A 21,427-nucleotide genomic window follows, 5' to 3' on the forward strand; every position below is an offset into this window, starting at 1 on the left:
ATGGGAAGTAAACAAAGTTTCCTAACCTGCTTGAAAATTTTTAAAAAATGTGATTGCGTGCAATTTGGACATAAAATGTGTGTAAGTAATAGCTGACGCCTTTTTTTTTAGCACAAAGTGCAACATTTGAAGTTTTTGTTTTTGGATTTTTGATTTTAAGAGCTTTATAAAAATTTTTCCAATGAGATTGTTTTAAATTTTTAAAGAAAAAAATATTTCAAAAAATAATAATTAAATTAAAAAAAGTTACAAAAAAAATAAGAATTTAATTTAATAAAAATAATTTATTAATAATTATTTTTTAATTAATTTAATATTAAAAAGTATAGTTAAATATATTATAAGCACTTTGATGGCAGAAAAAAAAGTTAAGAAATTAAAATTAAAAAAATTTTAAGTAAAAAAAAAATATTTAATAATTAATTTAACTATAAGCGAAAATTTATCAGAATTCGAAAAATAATATTTTAAAAAATTTTGAATATTTTTATTAAAAATTTTAAATTTTATAAATTATTAGTAATTAATCTATTTTAATAAAAAAAAAATCACCAAGGAAGAAAAATAGACAACTTTTGTATTTTTTTTTTTGCATTTCATATTTTAATTTTCTTAAAAATTATTATTAGGTACCTAATATTAACTTTTTTTCATTATTTTTTTTTATTTAAAAAAAAATAAAATTTATTATAAATTGCAATTTTCCTTTATTTCAAAACAATTTTCGTTAATTTACTCCAGAATTACTTAAAACTAAATAAAAAATATCAATGACAGTTGCTTAACTACCAGCAATCAACATTAATTTATGCAAAAACGTAATTTACACCCAAATTACACGTTTTAATCCGTTATTAACGACGACCAGATGCATTAAGAAAATTGATCGTTGTTAACTGAAAATGACACGCAACGCAACAAAGTTTCACATTTATTTTTTTTTTTCAACAAAAAATTATCCTTCTTTGATAAATTCTCTTCTCTTCTACCGCACGTGAATCCACAAATAACTCTCAATAAGCACCCTAAGCCACTGTCTGGACAGCATTTTTGTACATTAATTACAGTTATTTGTCTTGCTGCACTACTTTTCCTCTAAAAACTCGACAAATCCCTCTATAAAATCTAAAATAAACTTCAATGAAAATGAAAACAAATGATTTGAATGTCCTGTCTGGTATGCGTTCAAATTGTGTTAAAATGCTAAATGAAGTGAGTGATGTTACATTCAGTATGCGGAAGCCGACTTGATATAAAAGTGCATCAAATTCCTCTTTTTTCTGTCTCTCACTCTCTTTTTCTCTCATGGTTGACAGAAATTCCGGTATATTTTGTCATTAAATGCGACGAATGGCAGTTTGCAGCGAGCGAACGAAAGAAAGTACCTTTAATTCCCAGTTTTATTGTTATTTTGTTTGCCTTTTGTATTTCAACTTGTAAATACTATAGGAACAAACAAAAAAAAATGGGAATGAATGGATGCAATTCTCATTTTTTGTGCTGCATTCCTGCCTTGTCGACGTTTGAATGTAGCAAAAATAGTTTTGTGGAAGGACAAAAAAAGTAAATAAATAAATACAATTGAAAGCGATGAAAGCTGGAAGAACTATTTGAACAACAAAAACGCGAAAAAACAATTTTTTTGAACAAATTTTTACAACCATCATCGTCCTAAATAAATATTCACACCCGAAAAAAATAAATAAAAATTTTACAGCGGATTAAAGGTAAATTTTCCGTGTCGTTGAGCACCTTTTTAATGCGCCTCAAAGGGAAGTGCAATTACGCAAAGTCACAAAATAAAAAAAAATCTCATAAATTCTGAATGGTTCTGCAACGACACTCACTCAAAATGCACTTTTTCCCCGTTTTTTTTTTGTTTGTATATATTCAGAATTTTTTGTCAGTAGATTAATTTCTGAAGAGATTTTTTTTATTATTAATTTTTGTTTTGCCTTTTTCATGCAAGAACAAGGGGAATTTTAGTGAAAGGTACAACAAAAAAGTCGATTATGATGCATTTTTACGCACATGCATTTAACAAAGTGACTGTTGTTAGTGCAAACATTACCCCATAAATGCACAAATGAGCTTTTGTTTGCATGCATCAGGAGAAGAATCGGGATCAGATGTTAAATTCTGTTATTTTTTATTTAAAATGTCATTCACGGGGACAAAAGATCCGATGACACACATAAAAAATTTTGTCATACGAGAAATAATGCAAAACAAGAGGATTAAGGATTTTTTTTCGGGAATAGAAAGTAAATCTGGGTTTAATGGATTTTTATTTTTTTGGCGAAAAGTTTTTTTTTTTGTGGATTTGATGACTTAAGTCAATATCTAAGCAGGATTAGATAAAAATCATCAAAATCTGAAAATATTCTAAAGCGATTGATTTTTTTAAACCTGAGTTCAATCCATCAAAAATTGTCAATTTTCACCTTTTCATTCCATTTAACCCACAAAAAATAAATTACGGAACACGGTAAAACACTTAACAAAATCCCCGGTAATCTTCCTCTTCATCACAATTCACGGGAGATATTTTTTTTTCTCTCGTTTATTTATCATATCATGCCATCGCCGCCAACGTCATTGTCTCGCAGAGAGTTGCTTAAAAAGTAGACATAAAAAGGACCTCTTTTCAGTAGATTTGATTTGGGTTAGACAGCAACAGTTCAATTTACCTGGACCAAAGAGACGAAGACAACGACTTTGATGGCATAATAATCGTTCAAATTTAGCGTATAGACGACGAGAATCTTGAGACCGGAAAGAAAACCATCAAAATGTAAATCCTGTGCCTTGCCTGTCAGACAACGCTACGACACAAAGAAGAAAAGGTGAGGACAAAATTAATGTCCTTATAACAGAGTGACGTTGTCGAGTCGCGCAGTTTGTCACACAGATTTAATAATTTTTGCGATATTATGCTCACGTTCGGTTTTTTTTTTCTTCGTCTCTGATATTTATGAAAAATAATAATAAAATAAAATAAAAATTAGGGCTGCGAAATATTTTCAAAAAAAAAAAAAAATTATTTAAAGTTAAGTCAAATTAAGTAAATTACAAAATTTTATTTGTTTTTTCAAGTATAAAAATTATTAAAAAAAAATTAAACAAAATTTATTTAACTTTTGATTTTTTCTTAAACTTTTATTCTTTAAACTTATTTAAGTCAAAACTTAAACAATGACTTAACTTAAGTTTCAGTAAAAGTCAAGCTAAATTTCAAAATTAATCCAAATTTATTTTTTTTTTAATCTTGCCTAAAAGTTAAAAAATAAAATTGACTTAATACTTAAGTTTATGTCAAAATTCAAATTTTAACTTAATGACTTAAGGTTAAGTTTATGATTTTTAAAAGTCAAAATTAATCAAATTAAAAAAAAATAGATTTAACTAGTTTTTTTCCAAAATCTGGTCAGAAAGAAAAAAAAATTTGGTTTAATTTTAAACCTAAACTCATAAAAATTTTATGTAATGTTTAAATTTTAATTTTTTAATTATTATTTATTTTTTTAATTAAAAAAAATAATCCGCATTTTAAAACAATTTTTTTTAAATAATAAAAAAAATTAAAATAATAAATAAATAAATAAAAAAAAAATTAAGTTTAAATTTATATTTTAACTTTTGAAACACTTTTGCAGCCCTGACACAAACACACAGGAACACACGCAGTGCACAATTGCCGAAAACGACGACACGAAATGAATGAACAAAAAAAAAATAAAACAAATATTTATACAAAAGGCGTCTTAATGTCTATTAAAAAACGGAACCACCGGTGCAAATAAAACAAAAATCAAGTTTAATATCATTATGAAATTTGTGGTGGCAAATGAGTCGTTGCCGCGTTTTTGTGTTGTACGAAATATTCTCAAATAAATAACTTTTTTTTTATACATAGGGGAGACCGACAATAATTGCGTTACTCGAGACATGCAATGCCAGCAAGAGCCGAGCCATGGGCCTGGAAAAATCAACAAAAGACCGTAAATACGTTACATGCACAAAAAGCAAACGAAAATGCTTCGTTAAGCAAATTCAATATATGTATTTACCAGAATTTATGGAGAAAAGCATTTAATGACATTGAAAATGCACCCAAGCTTAACCACATTGATTTTCATGTCTCCCTCAATTTTTGCGCCTGTATTTAAATGTTCATTCAAGTTCCCCCCACGACAAAAAAAAATTTTTGTATCGTAATGTCACCACACAAAGAACTTCCTAATTTTCTTTCGGTCTGATACATTTTTGTTTCAACATTTTTTTTTTGTATTTATTTTGTAGTTTTGCCAAAAGGAATAAGTGACGAAGAAAGAAATCCCTTCTTTATTAACTGTTAATTCAGGGGGTTTCTTCAAAATCGCAAAGGAAGTTGTTTAACAGCGAAGGGGCGACATTCGAGGATGGAAATAATTGAAATACTAATCGATGCATTTGTTGTTGAAGATCTTTTCGAGTGAATGTGAAGTTGAAGTGCCTTTTGTCTGGAACAATTTATTCTTTAAAAAGGAAATGTCACACAAAAAATGATCAATGAGACATGTAATGGGCCTCAAGTCTCCTGTTTGTCATCCAGGTATCGATCGTTCAAGAGTTTTGGAGTTTACAACAAAAGGAGGAAGGAAGGAAAAAAAGAACATAAAATGAAAAACGGTCCTTTTTCCCGTTCCTTTCAATGTTTTCTAACTATTTTATTAATTTATTATGCAAAAAGCACCTTTTTTACAGCAAAACCGAACAAACAACGCGTCAAAAACTTTTTTCATTCATTTTCTTATGGATTTTCGCTCAAACCACATTCACTCACTTTTACACTCTGCCACTCTGCGTGCATACACCGAAAAAAGCAATAAACTTGAAAGGTATTAAAAATTATTTTCGTGTTCGCTAGTCGTGCACATATAGAAAGTTTTTCGCCGCCTCGACTGGAAAAAGGGAAAAATTTATGACCTTCAAGAGCATTATTATTGTTTTAATTTTATTTTTTTGTGTTTTTCGCTGCGCTGTCGAACGTCGATAGACGCGTCAATTTATAAATTATAGCAGTAAGATGGTGCTTGATGTGTTTGATGGCGGTAAAGCATTTAATATGTTTAACGGAAATTGTTGAAAAAGAGTGCTGCGTGTCAAGAACGAACGAAGGAAATTTATGGACAAGAACGTGAACATGCAAATTAAAAGATAAAAACGATTTTTTATGATTTTTCATATTTTTTTCTTTTAATTTAGACGAAATCTAACGGACAAAGTTCCCCTTTAAAAGAAAAAAAAGAAAAGGGAGTCGTTTAAAGAACGACATACTATATCGCATTTCGATTTTCCAGACCTACACTTTTTTGTACTCCTCAATTCACAATTTCATACTCCTCATTTCAAATTTTAGTAGTCCTCGCTTCACAAAATCGAACTCCTCATCATCTGTGGACTTTTTTTTTCATTAAAATGCACAAATTTCACAATTTTGTACTCCTCACTTCACATTTTCATACTCCTCATTATCTTTTCACAGTTCCATACACCTCAAAACCTAAGGAACTGCCCAATGATGTTCTGAGTTCACAAAAAACTAAGAATTATGTACAAAAATTTTGGGCCACAGACGACAAATCGACTTTAAAATCGCATTTTTCTGCGAAATGCGGTAAAAAACGAAAAAAAAAATCAGAAACTGAGTCGTTCAATGCCAAATCATGTCATCATAGAAGCTCCTTTAATAGACGAAATCGTTGGCGAAAAGGGAACGAAGGTAAAATTCAAATTTGTGTAAATTGGGAAATAAAATAAAAGACATAACATAAAGAATAACCGAATGTCTATTTCCATATCTCGCTCTTATTCTCTTTTTCATACAGAGAAAAAAAAGTGAATAATAAATTTATACATTTTCTAATATTGAAAGAAAATTTCCTTGTTTCTTGCATGTTCACTGCCAACACTCGAGAAAGGGGAATATCGATCCAATTTGAGTTCGGCTCGGAAATAACAAGATATCGAGACGGAGATGGAAATTCAATTGAATTGTTATAGTTTTTTTTCTCGTTTTTATCGCATTTTGAGCACATTTCGAGTATATTACATGCAATGTTACGTAATATTTCACCGGAATATCGATCGGGCATACTTTACGTGTGTTTTCGGTGCATTTACATGTCTCTGAAAAACATTCCTGCCGCATGAAAAATTTCGTGGATATCGATTTTCATACAAATTCCATTCATAAAATGGCTCAAAAGGAGGGATTTAAAGGTATTTTGAATGTATTTTGCATTAAAAAGGGTTGTGTTGCCTTCAATCATCCAAATTGTCTTGTTTTCCATCAATTTTTTTCTTCTTTCTTTCATAAATGAACCCTTTTTATGGTAAAGTCAAGTTGAACGAATGCCGAGTATAAAAGGATTGGCCTACATTTGACGTACCTGAAAAGAGACAAAGAAAAAATATTTCATTAGAAAATCGTCGTGAAAGGTGAAAATGAAGAAGAAATTTCAATGAAAATATTATCGTCCCTTATTTTTGTAAAGTTTTCATATCAAAACGCGAACGCAAGACAGTCAACAGATAAAATTTCAATTTAAATAATAAAATTAATAATAATAATATGAAAAAGACTTCATCCCGCTTTATCAGACGAGGGACAGAAATGAAAAATAAAAAAAATCTTTGGGAAAATTGCAATCTGTTCCTTTTTGTTACTTACTTTTCCTTCGACAAATATTATTTAAATGAAATTTCTTTTGTCTGAAGGATTTTTTTTATTTTTTACAAATCCTTCAGGAAAGATTTCCTTGAAAATTCAATTATTATGACAACGATTATATTTTTAAATCGTTGAAAAATTTTGTAAAACTTTAAATTTCAAGCTAAATCCGCTGTACGTGCCAATGAATAAAATTTAAATCGCGTTCAGATTTAAATCTTTAGTCTTAAAGTGAAATTTGTCTCGTGGTCTCATCTGTTCATCGATTTATCTCCACTCCCCCTTTTCCCATCGTTTTTATTGTAAAACATCACGCGGGATTTACTGATAAAAAAAAATAATCACCGCCTTCTTTATAATTTTCGCATTACATTGCCACCCGCCTGAGCTCACCGCCGCCGCCGAACACAACAACTGAGACTAGCATAGTTCTTTTCTCATCATCATCATCATCATCCCTGACGTCCCATTTATTTCAATTTTAATTTAAATTTTCATTATTCATATTTTTCGCTACTACGAACGTTGAAGGTCTTTGTGTAGAGAAATAAAAATCCCATAAAAAAAATAATAATAATATTTATTAAATTATAAAGCTAATCATATAATAATCAAAGCATTGCCCGAAGTCGAATTCGATAATTTAAACGATGGCAATTATAGTAACTTCCCTGTTGTTACGCACCGGAGGAACAACGTCTCGTGTGAATTTAATCAATTTTTTGTGAATAAAAAAACGCCTTTTTTAGATTTTTATTTGTCTCAGGGGAAGGATTTTCAAGAGAGAAATTCGTCTGTCCGTGAAAAAGATGGATATTATGAGACAATAAAACTTAACGTGACTTAAACTGAAGCTTAAGTTCAAGACAAAAGAAAATTTTGACTGAAATGCTTAAGTTTAAGAAAAAATTGAAATTCAATTGAAAAATCTATTTAAAATGCTGCAAATCAAATTTATGACTTAAACTTAAACAAAATTCATTTAAGTTTAACTTAAGTCAAAAAATTAACTTAATTTGTATAACTAGTTAATAAAACTTTTTAAAAAATGGAATTTGTTCCCAAAATTTGATTGAAATAAAAAAAAATGACTTTTGACTTAATTAAAATTTTCCTCAAACTTAAGCTTAAGTCAAAATATTCCATTGACTTAAGCTTAAGTTAAAGTTTCAGACACATAAGTTTAGTTAGCTTAAGTTTAAGAATAAGTTTCTAAAACTTAATTTGACTTAAACTTAAGCTTACAAGACTTATGTGACTTAATTCAAAACTAAGTTTAAGCTAAAATAATATTTTAACTTGAGCTTAAGTTTAAGAAAATTTGAAATTAGTTCAACATTTTTAGGTTTTCAACTAAATTTCGAGGAAAAAAATCAATTGGTTTAAAAATTAAAAAAAATTAGTCAATTATTTAAGTCAAACTTAAAACAATCAACAAACCTTAAGTCTTAAGTCAAATAGTTTTAAATTTATAAAATATGTAATATAAAAAAATTAAAAAAAAAATAGCAAAAAAAGTTAATTGTTTCTACCCAGTCTCGATCTGGGGATCTTCTGTGTGTTAGACAGACGAGTTAACCACTCCTCCATAGAAACAGATATCAACATAAATGTAAAAATCGCTACCGTACGAGAGCGCGCATATGTTACGAGGTCTAATTTTAATCTCTCAAGGTTGTTTATACGAAAAACCTGATTGTACCTGTGTGACGTTCGTATACATAAAGAAATTATTCATAAAGAAAGTCGCTTTATTTTGTTTTAAAAAGCGATCTCGTCATTTATTGGTAAAGTTTAATGCATTTTTTTAATAAAAAAAATGTAACAAAAGCATTTATTGGCTGCGGTTCACAATAAGGGTGTTTTTCTCTAAATTTCTATTCATCCAGATTTCAATTGACATGCGAATTATAATTTTTTTTCACAATAAATCCAAAGAACAAAAGAACTGCGATGATGGAAGTGTGTTGATGGTGCAACAATTGCTACTTTTATTATTACTTTTTTTTACATTTTTATCAATAAAAGTAATGAGCGACGACTGCAAATCTCGTGGGGGAAAAATGTTCAGCGTCAGCATTTCTTTTCATTGATCGTCGATTAATGTCGATTTCCTCGCGGATTTCTATTGTCTTTTTGAATTTAATGGCAGAAAAATGACATTTCGACACTTTTATTCATCATCGTTGTTCAATTGTGAATTTTTTTACAAAAGATTTTGGAAAAAACCGCAGATGGGGCAGTTTTTAAGTAATTTTTGTGAAGCTTTTGATAAAATTTTTATGATTAATGTCACCTTTCCAGTATTTCACAGCAAAACATTAATCTCAATCAAATTTTAAATGCATTGAATCCACTAATAATAATGTGCGGTCCCCCTTGTTATTTTTAACAAGTAACAACAAAAAAAGTTTAAAACTAACATAACACACTTTTGTCTTCATTTCAATCATTTTTTGTTGCCTTGCCATTAGAGACTCATCTTCATTTTATTCATGATCCCTTTTTTGTTGCTTCTTCAAACATTACTCATCTACTTTACATGTTGCCGAGTAAATGTCATGCACAAAAAAGGGTAATCCATGTTTTGTTAAAAAGTTACGAGATCGTAATAAAAATGCAAGTACAACAAAGCGATCCCTTTCTCTTTCTCTCTCGAATAATTTTTTTTGACTAGTATTTGCTCTGAATCATAATTAAATTATTAATAATATTAACGATATCGAGGGTCGTAGTCTTTGTCGGAGCAAAATAAAATAAACATTGCTCTGATTTAAATTCATGCGTGCAATATTTCTTCGTGCAACATCACTTTTGATTCGTACTGACAGTCACTATTCACTAACTAATAGTAAATAATGAAAATAGAGATCGTAAAAAAGGGTGAATACCTAATAATAAAAATAATAATTCTAATCCGTCTTTTTTAATTTAGGCCGGTACAAAAATCAAAAATGATTTCGATTTCATCATTTATTTAAAAAAATTAATTTAATTTAAAATAAAAAAAATAATTCATTAATAAAAATTAATTTAAAATTTAATTTTTTTTAAATTTACTTTTTATTTTATTTTTTAATTTATTAAATAATTTTTTTTTCTATCAAAATTTTTAATTAATCAATAATTAAATTAATACATAAAAAAAATAAATTTTAAATTTATTTGAAATTAATTTTATTTTATTTAATTTAATTTAAAATGTTTTTTTTTTAATTTTAATTTTTTTTTTATAAATTGTGAAATGAATAAAAATAAAAAAAATATAATAAAAATTAAAAATAAGAAAATTAAATATCTTTTTTGCTTCTGAAAAAATTGATAACTTTTCACCGACCTTAAATTTGATAAAAATATTTTTTTTTAAATTTTTGAATAATTTCAAAAATAATTAAAATTTTATATTTCCTTTAAAGATTCGTATATCTTAAAAAATTTTTGAAACTTGTTTTGGCCTTATTTAAGGTGCTTTGGCGAACAATGCAAGGGATTCAAGTGTAGATTTTTGGCTTGTTGTTGTTTTGTTATTTTTTTTACTGGAAAATTTTTAATGCGTATTATTATTAATTTCTGTTGTGAATAGAATGTACAATACAAATACAGGGCATTAGTTGAACAAAAAAAAATATTTCAAGAGGATCGGACAATAAAGAGGATTCGCGATTCATTGTCTGTTTTTTTATTCCGCATATGTTTCCATGGAACTTCCCTTATTAGTGATGTTTTTTTTAACAAACAAACAAGAAAAATATTTTTAATGCAAAATAAATAATGCGAACATGTGCAGCGCTGAAAATTCGCTCTTGTGGGACTTCATCTTCGATTTCAAAAAGTTTAAAGAGCTAACACTCATTTTTTTTTGCGCCGAGTGTCATAATTCTCCCCTGTCTTTTTTGGAATATTAATTTCAATGTCATGTCTTCATCAATTTTTCGTACAAACAAAATTTGCATGTAAGACAAAATACAAACAAGGTGTCTGATTACAATCTGAAGTAAAATATTTTCAACCCTTCTTGCTCGAGACGAGTAGATAAAACGCTCATCACTCACTCACAAAAAATAATAAAACAAAATATTTTAACGTCTCGAATTACAGAGAGAAAAAAAACGAGACAAAACTATCTCAGAAATGCATTTTAATTTCATTTTGACGTTGCCACACCATTAGTCTTGTGTCTAAGTGATGAGGATGGAAAAACAACTAAGAGGGAAGATGGGTTTTAAAAGAAATTATTCATTTTTTGGCACTTATTTGAATAATAATTTAGAATGTAAATTAAGACGAGCCAGAAACGAGGGAGGGGGAGACGATTGATTAGACATGCCAGAAGCGCAAAAACAAATTCGAGGTCAAATAAAGGAAAATTTTCTGCTGGTGAGTTTTATTTTTTTGCTTATTTGAACTTTAGCCCGAGGATGTTTTTCAGATAATCCTTCTTCTATACCCACACAGAGGAATAAATTGAAAGCAAATCGAAACATCTGCTAATTGATGTCTTTTGCGTCTTTTCAATATCATATCAATTTTACCCTCCCTTCCTCCTCCCTCACTCGTCCATCAATAACACTTTTTTTTCTAAATCCCTCTGCATTAATTTCAAAATCAAACCAATAATAAGTAAACAAAGCCACTGCTGCTAAACTAACATCGCAACGACAACGACGACGAGCGACGCATCTGATGCCAGTACAATAAATTTCGGTCGGAACGGTGTGACAATTGACAAGTGTTCGCCTTCTGCATTGTTTTTTTTTCTCGTGTCGTCCCATGCCGTTTCATGTACCTATGTGCAACAAAGTAGCTCGTATTGATTTCATAAATAAAAATTTTTGACACCCCTTGGATGAGACGGGCATGAATGAATGTTGTCTGAAAAATGAAATATATTGCTACGAGACACGGGACATGCATTGAAAAAGGGATATAAATTTGTTAGTTTTTGTATGTTGCATTCATTAGTGTTTTATTGGATGAATTGGAAAAGCCAAAACTAACGATTGTGTGTTCTGTCATTAATTTATAAATTTGTTTTGGATCTTTTGTAAACAAAAACAGGAGAAATTTGAGCTGGAATTGCCAATGGGTGAGTTTTGAAAGGGACTCTTTGTGTTTGAAATGAATTCAAAGGTCAGTCGATGATGAAAAAAGACCCTTGAGGATATTCAGAGGTTAAGAGTTGTAGTACATATTTGAAATTTCACCCAAATACGAATTTTTTCTCGATTTTTCTTATTTTCTTTAAATTTTATTAAGTGTATACCATTTTTTTCAGTAAATTTTCTGATAATTTTCCAACATATGTCTTCAGCTGAGTCCATAAACCGAAATTAGCCGATTAAACAGTTCCTCCCTACATCGATATCGCTTTCGACACTCACCAGGGACTCAAATATCGGTGTCATAAATACCTTTCACTTTCAATTTTTTGCCATTTTACAACAATAACAACAGCACAGTAATAAACGCATCGTCAAATTTTATTTTATTTTTATTATTTGTTGTCCTGCGTAGAGTATTTTCAACACAGGAGAAGAAATTACACAGCAATGCAATTAATATATTAGTAACGCTCGAACGAGTCACAGATGGGATGGTTCCCTGAGTTATTTGTTCTGTGTTCCAATTGTAAAATTTTTATAAAAATAACAAAAAAAAATGTTTCAAATCAGATTCGTTCTTGTAAGAAAATCCGTATAAATCGATAAGTTAAGTAATTTTTTTTTGCACTTGAGTAATCGTCATCGTTTAAACCAATTTTTTTTTCCTTTTTTGAAAAATAAAAAAAAAATATAAAAAAAAAAAACGGACAAGACATTAAACCCAAGTCGCCGGGAATTTATTATTAATTTGACGTCTTTTTTTATGCAGTAGTCATTTTTTTTTGTTTGCAACAAAAACATAAAAAAAATATTTTTTTTTGTTCATCATTCGTCTTTTGCAAGGATTCCGTACGAATATAAAAAAGTTTTTTTTTTATTATGAATTATAAATATTATTATTATGAAGAACGATGACAACTTTGTTGAGGCAAAATTGTGGAAATGGAAAGGAAAAAAATTTAACGAGGCAAATAAATGTACCATTGTCCAATGTCAGTCGTGCCATTGAAAAAAAAATATTAAAAAAATACAAAACAGGAAAAAAACCGAAGAGAGTTGTCTATCATAATTATAATTTTGGTTTATTTTGTGTTTAAGGTACAGAAAAAAAAATCAAAAATTTTCTATTAAATTAAAATTGGTATCTAAGTCCATCATACTACTGAAAAAAAGTACTAACTTTATCATATTTTATGCTAATATTCATTTTTTTCTCACCACAGTTATTTTTCGTGTTTCTACAATTTTTTGCGAGCTACCACAGTATGTTTGCAGTCTCGTCCTGTCTATTTATTCACTTTTTTTTATATGCTGCGTGTTGTGGCACATTTTTTCATGTTTATATATTTTAACGACGACGACATGACACGACAACGAAACTCTCGAGCAACAAGGACGAGTTTAGTTTACTTTTTTAGTTTAGTTTATTAGGAGAATTTATTATTATAATAAATTATAAATAAACTCCTGCCTGCCTGTGAGTTGTGTGTTGAGTTTGCTACTTACCGAAAGTTGGTAAAGTGTTATAACAAAAACGGCAAACAGACCGAGTTTGATGACAAACCAGGAGAATTTTTGTTTGAAATGAATTAAATATTTAAATAAAGAGAATGAGGAAAAGTTTGACATGCAATTTTCCCGGGGAACGTTTGTTTATGACCTTCAACGTTTTTGAAAAACTACAACAAAGTTAGAAGCAGCAACTTTGGATACGAAACAGATGTAGATGAAGCGAGATAGGAAGGACATCAATCATCTCAATTTGATACGCTGCGAGAACAATGTGTAATAACGCATCAATTATGTGCATTTGAATGGTAGAAAAAATTTCTGGGCGATTTGAATTGAATGCATCACTAATTTCTAACTGAATTATTTAACAATCGGTCGGTGCGATGAGTGATTTTGGTGCAGGAAATGCTATGAAAGGCCTCGGGGATGTCAGTTTTTGATTGAAATTGTTTTTTTTTTGTGTAACGTCGATATGTCATCAATTTATGATTTTTTTTTTGAATGAAGTATAGCAGAAAATTTAAAAAAAATATAAATTTTGACTAAGTTTGTAAAAACCTAGTTTTTTTATTAAATTTTTATTTATTTTTTTTATTTCAATTTTTTTTTTTTTTTGTATAATTTGAAATTATTTTTTTTTTAATTAATTTTTTAAATAATTGAAATTAATCAAAAAAAATATATATTTATTTAAAAACATATATTTAAATAGAATAAATAAAAATATATGGAAATTATTTTAAAAAATTTTTAAAAATAAAAATAATTTCTGTCATAAAAATAAAATTAGGGTCAAACACCAGTTGTCCAATATTAAGGATAGAAAAATTAGAGAAAACTTTACAAAATTTATAAAATCCATTTAATTTTAGATATTCTGATACTTTATTTTGATCAAATTGATTTGTTTTCGTTAAATAATAAAAAAAAAGAAAAGTGTTCATCCCAATCACTACTAGGTTCGATAACTGGTAACGGACCCTAAGATTTTTACGAAGAATAATCATTTTTCTGATTTTTTTTTTTTAAATTAAAAAAGAGAAAAAATTTGAATTCATTTAACAGAAAATTACTAAAAATTTATCTAAAATTTATCTAAAATGCCTAAATTTCTTACATTTAATATACTCGAGAATAAAAATCTTGAATAAATCTCGAAAAATAAGGTATGATAAATTTTCAATTTATATTGATATTTTTAATTTTTAAATATTTAACGATATTTCAATGAAAAATTGAAAAAACTATCTATCCTGTCACCGAATAATTGAGTCAAAATTGATTGAAAACCGTTCAAAAGCCATTTTCAACGCAAATTTCTTCGTCTAATCATTGAAACACGGCAAACTCATCAAACATTCGACATCATTGTCTTTCAACTCCACATGTGATTGTCACATTTTTCCATATATTAATAATATCCTCTCCAATTTTTCTCCATATTCATGAAATTATCCGCATCTGACGCGACGCAACTCGAACAACTTGACAGCTTCACTCATCACAGATTTCAACAGTCTAACTTCTAAAACATTTGAAAACCTCTCGATTGAGCGCTCGAATTGACTGACTGCGAGACGAAACCAAAAATCCAGTTGAAATGACAACAGCGAGACATCATCAATCATTCATTCACTCGTTTCACTCACAAGTCGATTCTCTCGAATCACATGTCGAGATAATATCTAAACCAAAAATCTAAACAAAAATGTTTGTTGTTGTCTGACGGATGCGCTTCGATTGCAACAACAACAACGACAACATGTGTGAGCGACAAGACAAGGTATCTATCGAAAATTGATTGTCATGAATTTGGAGTAGTAAGTTGTTTCGAGAGAGATAAAGCGAACCATAGACAGGTTTGAAACCCTAATTTCGTGTTTTTTTTATCGATTTAATGCATTTATTTTGTGTTCAATCAAATGAATTCTTCATCGAAGGGACGAAAAAAGACGCAGGAACAATTAATAAATTATCTTTTGACACTTTAGCTGAACAAACATGCATAAAAGTGTGATTACAGCTCGCTACTGAGGGGAAGAAATAATGATGAATTAATGAATTTCTCCCTTAAAGTTTACAATTTACATTTAAACTAACACGAAAAACAAAATCAATAAAAAAATTTGTGTTCTTAATATCTTCAACAAACAGAAATTTTGCTCTGTACTAATTGAATAAGGCAAAATTTTAAAGCTTATGATCGCATTATGGCATGTGGTTTCTAACGAGCAACAAAAAAAAACTTTTTCTATCTTCATTTTCAGTCAGTCGTGCGTTTTAGTTGTTGTCATCGTCGTTCAACCCATGCCAAGGTCCTCGTTCTCTCTCTCTCTGTTATCATCAGCACAGCACAACAAGCCAAACCGCACCAAAAAAACGTATTGTTTGGAAAAACTTTTCATTTAAATAATAATAACAATATAAATTTCTAAAAATGTACGAACAGAGAGACAAGGACCCGAACACGACACTTGATAGCCAATGAACTTGAGACAATATCGTGTCTCTTCTTTCGGTGCAAAAAAAAAAATTTCGTCGACACCGAAGAACGACATGGAAAATATAATAATCATAAATTCGTATTCAAGGCACACTCGTACAGCTAAATTATATTTAAAATAATAAGCCAAACTTTTTTTTATACTTTATGCATTTAATGATATTTTAAAACGATATGTTCCATGAAGAACGTGCTCGGCTCAAGCTTGTGGTTAAAGCTCGACGATAATGAATTTGTAGTACGAAATAAAATATAAAATGTGGAAATTTGTCGTTTTTATTCCCTTTTTTGTTGTTGGAGGTGGCGGAGGAGACAACAAAATGATTGTGTATGACAGAAAAAAAATCCGATTCCATTTAAATCTCTGAATGAGTTCGGGAGAAGGAATGTCAATGTACCGCCGCCAAGTTGCTTGGAAAAATAGAAGACGACAAGCTTTTATGACAGACAGACAATATGCCAACATATTTTCGGGTAAATGTACAAATTTGTTTGTTTATTTTATGATAATTGTAAAGAACTTTTTGTTTTGTGTGTTTGTGCGGATTGTGGAAGGAATGAAAATAATTATAAATGAAAAATTTTGGATGTGAAATGGGAAAACCGTTGTGTGAGGAAGTTTGGATTTATTTTTCATACGTATCTTTTATTTTTAGTCTAATTTTATTCATTTTTTGAATCCTAAATAATTTTTAATAATTAAATTAAAAATTTTATAAACATTAAATTACTCTCCGTAACATTAACATTTTTTTATTTAAATTAATAAATTTTTATTTTTTAAATTAATAAATTTTTAAAAAAATTTTTTAAATTTTTTTTTTTTCTTAATTTTTATAAAAGTTTAATTGAATTTTTTTAGCCTGAAATATTTTCGAGCCTTTATAAGCTTTTTTAATATTAAATTTTATAAAAATAATTTATTAATTAAATAATTTTATACAAAAAAAATTGAAAAAAAAAAATGTTAGTGCACTTATGTATATTTTTAGAGACAATGACTTTTATTTAAAAAACATTATCGCGTATGTGTAATTTTTAATTTATTTCACTAAAATTTAATTTAAATTTTAAATTAATTTATTTAATTTAATTGTAATTAAAAAATTTTAAAATAAATTTTATTTATTTTTAAATTTCTTTCGAAATTTGACTAATTTTTTTAATTAATTTGATACTCAAAAATTTATTTTGCACAAAAAAGATAAAATTCTCAACAAACTTTTAAAAATTTCAATTTAAATTTTTAATAAATTTTTCAAAAACTAAAATTTATTCATGCGAAAAATTTTTAGAAATTGTTATTTTGTATTTAAAAAGCTCGAGCCTTCAAAAAAAGCTTGAAGCTCGAAAAAAAATTAATAAGCTTTTTAATTTAAATTTTTTACTTTAAATTTCAAATTATACAAAAAAAAATTAATTTTTGAGTTATTTTTTAAAATTAAATAGGTATTATTGTAATTTTTTTAATATAATTATTTATCAATTTAAAAAATTTAATTTTTTTTAGCAAACAGGATAAAATTTTTAACATCACTGTTCAAAATGTCAAAATTTATATTTTTGTATTTTAAAATTAAAAAAAAAATAATAATAATTTAATTTTTTACTTTAAACGTTCAAATTATACTAAAATAAAAAAAAAATTTAAAAATTCAGCAAATATTTTAACATCACTGTTCAAAATGTCAAAATATTTTTATTTTTTTTTTTTAATTTTCTGAGCTAAAAACAAAAAATTTAGGTTACCTCCTTTCATCATCCAATTCCATAAAATTTTAATCAATTTCAAAGGCTTCTTCAGCATAAAAACCTGGAGACAAAAGAAAATTTCCAACGAAAGAGCAAAATAAATGCGGGTACTGATTCTGACGACTTTTGTCTTCTTTGCGTTCCTTCTGCCAGTTTTTTTTCTTTTGTACCATCTCTTTGTCTCGCGTTAACATTCAAACAAGTGACATACTTGATCGCGAAGACAAGTAAAAATGTAAGTCAGAAACTCAGAGACAAAAGCATGCGGGTCTATTCATTGATTAACGTGTCAGAAATTAATTTCACTGAAGAGCTTGCTTGCATTGCGGGTCTATTCATTGATTAACGTGTCAGAAATTAATTTCACTGAAGAGCTTGCTTGCATTGTTTCGTCCTGCATGCTTTTCTCTTCTACTCATTACCATATTAGATGAACAAAATGGAAATATTACGGTTGAAATGTGATTAAAAAGTCCATTTATAAACCATAATCTTGATTACATCTCTTCACATTCTCTCTCTTTGTTTTGTTGTGTGTCGACCATTTTGTGACACACAAATGCATGTTTTCTGTTGACGCAATTCTGCTGCAGCAATTTCCAATAAAATAGAATTATTTTTTGTGTTTTTCTGTGGAATTGTCTTCCCTTTCGGATTTTTTTTTTGTGTGTCGTCTAACGAGACACAGCAAAAAGTTTCACAAAATTACTAATAACAAGTACTTTTGGTAGCATTAAAAGGTATTAAAATAATAACATTTTCATTTGTGTAATAGTCTTACAATGGCACGAAAAACATACGAAACACAAAATGTGACAAAATACGTTGTCGTCCAGCAACGCAGCCTTTTGTTGTAAAATAATAGAAAATACTTTTGCCATTTTTTGAAAAGCTTTATTTAATTAGTTTTGTAGCGTTTAAAACACCTGTGACAGATTTTACAACCAGTCTCGTTTTCGCTCTTGCTTCGTTAGTTAGCTATTTGCTTCCAGCTCGCGCGCGAGAGAGAGATTATTCAACAAAAGATACGAAAGACAAAAAAATAGAAAAAGTGGTTGTCTAAAATGAACGAAATACTATACCGCATTTTGATTTTTCAGACCTACACTTTTTCGTACTCCTCAATTCGCAATTTCTTCCGCCTCATTTCACAATTTCATACTCCTCATTTAAATTTTCCGATTTCCTCATTATCTGTGGACTTTTCCCATTAAAATGCACAAATTTCACAATTTTGTACTCCTCACTTCACATTTTCGTACTCCTCATTCCCTTTCACAATTCCATACGCCTCAAATACGGATCCTCAGATAACTAAGAGTTACTAAAAAATTTTTTTGAGGTACACAGACGACAACTCAAGTTTAATACCGCATTTTTTCTTCGAAATGTGGTAAAAAAAAAATTTCCCGAATAACATTTTTCATTCAGTTTTACATTATTCAACCATAGCTGGTAGCTTTTGAGGCTCCATTGTGAAAAATGTAGAACAACGAGAACAATATTGTCCGACGGATTTGTCGTTGTAGCTACTCGCACACACACACACATAAAACGATTACATGATTATACTTCAGGATGGGAAAAAAATGGATGAAGAGATAAAAAATAACATGAAAGGATTAGGCATTGTGTATCATTTTTTTTACATTTTTCTGTTGCTGCTGCTTTTTTATAATTAATTAACGTCTGTTGTGTCTCGCGTATTTATCTTCATCCAAAACGAAAAGTATCCATGCGGGTGGCTTTGTTGATGGCGAGTGAAAAATTGCAAGAAATTTCTGTCACCTGATTCTCACTAAAAGCATTCCATCAAAAAAGCTCGTTAAATGCATGCTGAGTGGCTTGAATAATCATTAAAAAGCAGCAAAAATGGACAACTGAGTCTCTCCATTTTCAAATGTCGAGAGGTTAATGGAGTTGTAATTATTATGATAGTGGTCATTATTCTTCATAATAAACCTCGTTGAAAATATTTACATTTTTTGAAGCTTTTTAAAAATTTTTGAATGAGGTAAAAACGGATGAAGGACTAACTTTTTTTTACAGTTAATTACCATAAATAACTGAGTTTAAATTTTGCGTGCTCTAACTTTGATTGCAACTCACATGAGAATTTTTTTAAACTTTTTTTTTATAAAAAAAAACAGCAAACAAAAATTTTTGCTGTTTACTTTTATAAAAAATAATAATAATTAATTTAATGTTTTTTCCACATTCCATCCAACATTTTTTCCCGATTTTAATTTAAATCATGTTTATAGAGAGATACTAACAACACAACAACCTTCTGACCAAATATTTTCACTCCATTTAATGAGTAAGCAAGCAAACCGGCAGCCAGGCAAGATAATGCACGCCGCCATCCACGCAAGGGAACGAGAGTGAGAGAGAAAAAATTGTGTTATAATAATAATAAAATAAAAAAGGACTCGCATAAGCATAAATTTAATGATAATTAATGTTCCGTACACGTTCATATGCCATGTGTGTGTGTTTACATGAACTCCTACTTTGGGTTTGCCTCTCGGTTCGGAGGATAGATAAAAACAACGGACGTGACATCAACGTGAACGAGAATGGGTTTCAGCAGAAAAAAACTCATTCATTAATTTTTTTCTGCCTGCGTTCCCCTTTTTGAGGCAGAGAGGTGTTAATGGTCGATATTTTAGGCAGGGTTGCTAATTTTTCAAAGATTTTTTTGTTTTGACCTAAGCTTAATTAAAAATAACTTAAATTTGGCTTAAGTTAATTTAAAAAAATTGATTATATTTTTCTCAGTTTTTTTCAAATTTTAAAATTTTGAAAAAAAAAATATTTTTAGGGCTTTAATAAAATATGACTTAAACTTAAAATTCTTTAAAAAAATTTTTTTGTGACTTGAAACTCAAACTGACTTTTTAATCCGATTTTGGCCTTAAGCTTAAGCTAAAATTTGAGTAAAAGTATTATTAACCTAAGCTTCAGTTTTGAATAAAAAATAAAAATAATTGTTTATTCTTGAATTTTTTACAAATTTTAGAAAAAAATTTAGAACGATTTTTTTTTAAATTGACTTACTTTCAATTTTTTTTATACATTTTTCAAAAAAAAAAATTAATTTTTTGAAAAATTTAAAAAAAAATTTGTCAAAAATTCAAAAAATAACTTTTTTTTTTTTAATTCAAAAAATTTAAGCAAGTTTTTAAGTTATTTAAGTTTTTAATTGAAAGTCAAAAATTTTTACAACCCTGACTTTAGGTTTTTTCCGCTCAACTAACGAGAGAACTTTCGAGTTCAAGTTGAGTCATTAGGGAAGTCGTGTGCATGGAAATTTGGGTCGGAAGTCATCAGGATGTGGAGCAGAAAAGAAGAAAAAACCATATTTAGGACATTCGTTAATGATTTCACGAAAAAAAAAATAATAATGAGCGCAAGGTGAACAAAAGACTTGCACAAACAAAAGAGAAAAATCGATCATTAAAACAGTAATTAGTCCTGTGTTTGTTTGATGTTCGAGCATTTCGTGCAATGAAATTTTATTAATTGCCCCGTTCATAAATTTGGCTTTTTTTCAATGAAATAATTCATTAAGTTATTAACGTTCGCCATTTTTTTTTTTGGTTCGTAAGCGGATTAAATTCCTGTTGTAAAATATTAATGTTCTCTTTTGGCTGAATTTTATCCTGAAATAGTTCCGTCGGTCGCCAATAGTAATTAATTCTTCTGCATGTGACTTGAAATTAATTGGCAATGTCTAAAAAACCCGTGTGTGACCTAGTTTCAAAGCAAGTGATTTATGGTTGTGCGGTCGACGTGGTGTGCAATGGAACACGAGCTGGCATTGTCAAGGTAATAATTTTC

General features: G+C 28.6%; 1 protein-coding gene and 1 non-coding gene across 3 annotated transcripts in view; both read right to left on the reverse strand.

Moving 5' to 3' along the window:
• The window catches only part of LOC134829920 (discoidin domain-containing receptor tyrosine kinase B), a 188,036-nt gene that overhangs the window by 147,613 nt on the left and 18,996 nt on the right, over positions 1 to 21,427 (reverse strand). The gene's annotated exons all lie outside the window — the stretch shown is intronic.
• Trnav-aac (transfer RNA valine (anticodon AAC)) lies at positions 8,239 to 8,311 on the reverse strand. The gene has a single exon. It is a non-coding gene; the product is annotated as a tRNA-Val (tRNA).

The sequence above is a fragment of the Culicoides brevitarsis genome, chromosome 2 (assembly GCF_036172545.1).
Source record: "Culicoides brevitarsis isolate CSIRO-B50_1 chromosome 2, AGI_CSIRO_Cbre_v1, whole genome shotgun sequence".
In the NCBI taxonomy this organism is placed as follows: domain Eukaryota; kingdom Metazoa; phylum Arthropoda; class Insecta; order Diptera; family Ceratopogonidae; genus Culicoides; species Culicoides brevitarsis.